Here is a 6,013-nt window from a genome sequence, read left to right as displayed (position 1 = left end):
ATGGAGCAGTAGCTATTCAAATTAAAGGTAAAACTGGGAGGATACTTTAAGAATATTAATAATTCTGTAAGAATAATATACTACTTTGGGAGACAAAAGAGTTGGTTAGTTGATATTAACTGCTATTGCTACAAGAATCTATATGATGATGTAATACATACCTTCGACTTAAACCTTAAAGAGAACATAAAGATTTGGTCTGTGGTTAAATATTTATCACCTAAGTCTTACATGATATCAGACACAGATCACAAATTGATGAGTTTGTTTGAGGAGTTCAAGGATTTAAAAGAATGCTTCTTATTTGTCACAGAAAAAATCAGTGATATACAACCTTCTCAATCAACATTAGGCAGCCAAGAGCAAATTGAAATAAATAGAAATATTAAAACTACAATAGAAGAGGGTCGAGTAGATGAGCTAAGGGAGAACCAAAGGTAAAATGAAAGTGAGCATCTAGCTGGCATAGGCATTGATACCTTAGTTGCTGCTATTGAAAATAATGACTATGTTGGGGTCAATGATGAAACTACATTTCATGAGGAGCAGAAAATAGATATTAAAATTTATAGCTCTGAAAGTAGTTATCACAGTATTTATAGTACTGTTTCTGATGATAATGATGATCAAAATATCTTAGAGTATGAGGAAGAGATATATGAGATGGACATTGAGAATGCTAACGTGGCTGTAGGAACAAAATATGCAAGTCAAGAATACTTCAAGTTGGCATTTAGTCAATATGCTATATTGAATAAATTTACTGTAAGAGTTCTCAAAAGTGAGCCAGGTAAGATGACAGTGAGTTGTAAAGATGAAGATGTAATTGGAGACTTCATGCTTCACTATTATGTAATGGACATACATTTCAGATATTATAGTTGAAATATTGACCCTTTATATTATAATATTTATAAAAAATATTGCATATGCTAATATGTTGATGTATTTGCTTGTATAGGTCAGAAAATTGAAAGAGCCTTCGACGTGCTCATCTATAAATAAGTGTGGTAACACAATGGCTACATAATTTTGGATATGTGATAGGATAATTGGATGGCTAAGAAAAGAGGGTGACTTATCCTCTATTAAACTAAGAAGAAGATTGTTGCAGTTCTATCATCTTGAGCTTCTATATCAAAGAGTTTGATGAAGAAAGGAACTTGCCATGTCTATGATTCATAATAATTGGATAGATTCTTTTAAGAGAATGGAGGATTTTAAGGAGCTTTTGAGAAGAAATCTGGATAGTGTAGTAAAACTGAAATTAGATATAGTTGGTGGTAATCCTTACTTTCACCACTTCTTTGTCTCTCTATGAGCTTGCAATATAGGCTTCTTAGCTGGTTATAGGCCTGGATGGTTGCCACTTGAAGAAAAAATTTAGTAGTGTGATGATGGCTGCTACAATATTGGATGAAAATAATTGTTTGCTTCTAGTTGCTTTTGATATAATAGAATCTGAAAATATTGATAGCTAGACTTGATTTTTGAAGGCACTTAAAGAATCAATTGAAACTCTAGAAGATTTAGTACTTATGAGATATTTGTACAAAAATTTTCAAACAAAGTTCTCAGGGGATTGACTTAAAATTAAGGTATGGGGAGCTACAAGGGCATATATAAAAGTTGAGCATGATGATATCATGAATCAAATCAAACAAGCTAGTTTGGAGACATTCAAGTTTCTTAGTGCTGAAAATATTAGTTTATGGTGTAGATCTCATAAGAAAGTGCTCCTACATGACAAACAACCTTTCAAAGTCATTCAACATCTAGATTTTTGAGGCCAGACAAAGATCAATTCTTGATTTATTGGATGTTGTACGGCAAAAAATTATGGTGAAGATGGAAGCAAGAAGGATAATGACTACCTGTTGGAAGAAAAAATTAGTTCCTACGGTAATGAAGTATGTAAGAGACATCAGTCTCAAGCTAGATGATTATAATATTTATAGAACCAGTGATTACAGAGCAAAAGTAATTGAGAGTAATAGAAGATATGAAGTAATTCTAAATGAGCAAAGATGTTCTTGTCACTTGTGAGAGGTGTTAGGCATTCTTTGTATGTATGTTGAAGCTTTCATTTATAGTATGAGAGATACAAATTTGAAAAATTATATCACGGAGTACTTCACCATTGAAAAGTATAAAATTGCCTCTGTATTAGAAATTGGGCCATTACCTGACATGGCCCAATGGATAAAAATTGATATGGGATATAAGGTACTGCCCTCTAAGCTCAATCTAAGACCTCCGGAAAGGCCAAAAAAGAAGAGAATTAGAGGAACAGATGAGAATACAATAAAGAAAATGCACAAATACAAATATTATGGTGAGCTTGAACATCATGCAAAGATTTGCAAAAATCCAGTAAAGCAATCTCAAGCTTCAGTAACCTCATCTTCTACACCAAAGAAGTCTGGAAGATAATATATAGCATTACTCTAACTTAATATTTTGTCCTTTATCATTTACTTATCATTGAAATATTATAGGCCTAAAAGAAATGGTTCAACAGGAAAAGTGTCAATTATAGAAGATATGCATACAGTGTTTGTAGCACCAAGAGAGCAAGAGAATAAAGGACAACCCTGCAAGCAAGCTAAAGGAACAGAAACTTCAGCTAAAGAAGATAATGTCCACCCACAATCTTGATTGGCGATGGATCTGATTTTTTTTCTGCAGCAATTTATTTTGTTCCATAATAATCAAGATAATATGCTTGCAATAAGATAATATTTTTTTGATTGTATAAATGTAGATAAATTTTTTGATTTACTAAAAATATTTACTTCTCCACCTTATATTATGCTTGTTATGCTTGCAGACTACTTTGAGTTGCCTTTTTGCTGCTAAGAAGGGCAACAACTTATTCATATATGGAGTATAACAGAGAGTTCAAAGGTACAGAGCTGGAACAAGACATCCATGGAGGGCACCATACATGTCAGTTGACCCACACCAGTATAATTAAAATATTGAACATCAAAACGGATGGACCCTGCTTCATATGGTTCTCCCATCTGGCGATTGTATGAGTTCAGCTGTTTCAAATAAAATTCAACCCATTGGCATGATCCAAAGCACAGATATTAGTTGAAGACTCAGAAGGTTTGCAAGCACGTCCATCCAGTTAAGGGATCAAAATTTGATAATATGAAAACATAGCAACACAAAGATATCTTCAGAGATCACCTGTATTGAATTGTATGGTTGTAAGGACATGAAACTGAACAAGCTGTGTAGAGAACCTGAAGAGGACCCTTTGGCAAGCTTCAATGTAAAAATCAATGTGGACATTGTGAACGGCATAGGTGGTCATGTGAACACAGTTAATTAAGTGATCACATATGTTGTTAGTAATGGCGAGCATTTGCAGAGTAGTCCCTTGATGAAAACAATATATGAGATATAAATAGTCTCTGAATTCTACATGAGGCTTTACCACAATAAAAATCTTAAGACTATCACGTTAATTAATATGTTTGAATTTTTTTCAATGTATTTAAAATTTTTTCACATATATCTTCTAAATATATAAAATTATATAATATCCTTATAAAATTGATATTAACATATATATACCCTTACAAATGTTGTTTTTGCATATACACCTATTTAGGGTATTTTAGTCATTTTAATTTTAAACCACTAATTTTTCAACGGTGCTACATAGCATGGGTACATATGTAGAAAAAAAAGATAAAGAAAGATAAATATGCAAAATAAATATTTTTATAAGAATATATATGTAAATATCAATTTTAAAAAGTATCTATATAAAATCTAATATTTAGGAGGATATACATACAAAAATCCTATTTTTAATTACAATAACCAAGTTAGCAATAAGGTCATCATTGTAATCTACAAAATCAAAGGCTTAATTATTTTAAAAATCTTGAACTTTTTGAAGATTTTTTATTTTTATCCTAAACTTCGATTCGTTGCAATGAAATCGTCGAATTTTTAAAATATTATAATTTTTCTTCAGCTACTATTTTTGTTTAAAAACTATGATATAAATAGTTACGTGCCATCATATGACACCTAGTGGAAGCGATATGGCATGAAACTAGCCGATGTAGAATCCTGACTCCTTCTTTTTCCTCTTTTTTTAGCTAGGTTAGACTCCTCATTTCTCCTTTTCATCCTCTAGCTAGAGTTTAAACTCTTTTTCTTCTTTTTCCTCTCTTCTAGCTAAAATTTTTGCTTCTCATTTTTCTCCATTTTTCTCCACCACTACCTTCTCTAAATCTCTACCATTTGTACCTCCTCTTTTAGGGGTTTAAGGAGAAGATAAGCACGTGGACTTAGTATGGTTGATGGAGTTTCAGAACTTCGACGGACTACTGTGTAAGAAAGATTTGCCTTCCATAGCATGTACTCTATGAAAATGACTTGCTTCTCAAGGTCATGGGGACAACAGTGGTGGATTGGTGGTGGTGAGGGAGGCGATCCTAATGGTGGTAATGGTTATGGGAGGCTTTGGAGTTGATGATGATAGAGATGGAGGTACTAATGGTGGTGAAGTTTTAGAAGGATGATGGTAAAGAGAAAAGATAAGTGGAAAGTAGAAACTCTAATAGAAGAAAAAGAGAAAAAATTTATAAAGATTCCACATTAGCTATTTCATACCATATCAACTTTCACTATATATCACGTGATAGTCCGTGACTATTTTCATCACAACCATTAGATAGAAATAGTAGCTAGAGAAAAATTATAATATTCTAAAAATTTGATGATCTGATTGCAATGAATTAAAATTTAAATAAAAATAAAAACTCAAAAAAAAAATTCAAATATCAAGCAGTGGATTTGGTGGTGGTGACGGAGTGGTCTGGTGATAGTTGTGGTAGTCTTGGTGAAGGCTTTGGAGTTGATAATAATAGAGATGGAGATACCGATGGTGGTGTAAAAGATGATGGGATTTCTGAGAAAGTAGTGGTAAAGAGGAAAGGATAAAATGGAAAGTAAAAATCCTAATTAAAAAGAGAAAGGAAGAAGAAAAATTTATAAAAATTCTATATCAGCTATTTTATACTAATTAGCTTTCACTATATATCATGTGATAGCATGTGACCATTTCATTTACAGTATTAAATAAAATAATAATAAAAAAATTATAATATTTTAAAAATTTGATGGTCTTGTTGCACGAATAGAAGTTCAAGATAAAAATTAAAATCTCCAACAAGTTCAAAATTTTTAAAATAATTAAACTAATTCAAAACCCAACTCATTACTCACGATGAATGAGTTGGATAATGCATGTATAGTCAAATCTATCACAAACTCTCAGATATGATTTGAAATTTAGACCCAATCCTCCTTAGCACCCAATTTATCATACATAATATTAATTTTATTTAATATTAGTCAATTTTTAACAAACTTTGCACATGAAACTTTATTTTGTAGCTTAGGATAGATTAAAATATGACATATTAAAACATATTTAGGCCTATATACTTCACATATACATTTTCAATTTCTGATCAATCATTATTATATAATTAATCACTAATTACTTGTCAATCATGATTTAATTTTATAGTATGTATTATACAATTTATTGATGAACTTCTCAAAACATGCATTATTTTATCTTCCTGACTCTTAAAATATACCCCAACACACATTTCTAGTACCTGTGTCCAAACCTGGGCCTCCAATGGAACCATGTATGACCCCACAAAATCTTGATTTAGCAAAAACCTAGAGCTGACATAACCCAGTAGCACCCCTAGCAGCACCGTGGCTTCTCATCCTGTTCAATTTGTGATCAGTAAATATGCATACCAAAAGATAACGTGCCAGGCAATGACATTCGAAGAAGAAAACAGAACCATCACAATTCACATACGTCGGGCTTTGACCTCTGCAACCATGATTTCTTCGAACCTCAAAACTTTTAAGGAAAACAGATGGGGTACAAGCAAATTCAGCGAACAAATTCTAACCTTCGCAGAGCTCAAGCTCGAAAGCTTAGACCAACCCTTCAACC

At 32.1% G+C, this 6,013-nt stretch overlaps 1 pseudogene; it reads left to right on the top strand.

Annotated features, from left to right (window-relative positions):
- On the top strand, positions 1-4,550 carry LOC140851194 (uncharacterized; annotated as a pseudogene).
- The last annotated feature ends 1,463 nt before the right edge of the window (positions 4,551-6,013 follow it).

The sequence above is a fragment of the Elaeis guineensis genome, chromosome 8 (assembly GCF_000442705.2).
Source record: "Elaeis guineensis isolate ETL-2024a chromosome 8, EG11, whole genome shotgun sequence".
In the NCBI taxonomy this organism is placed as follows: domain Eukaryota; kingdom Viridiplantae; phylum Streptophyta; class Magnoliopsida; order Arecales; family Arecaceae; genus Elaeis; species Elaeis guineensis.
The sequence above is the reverse complement of the archived record's forward strand: the minus strand, read 5'-3'. Positions and strand labels throughout refer to the sequence as shown.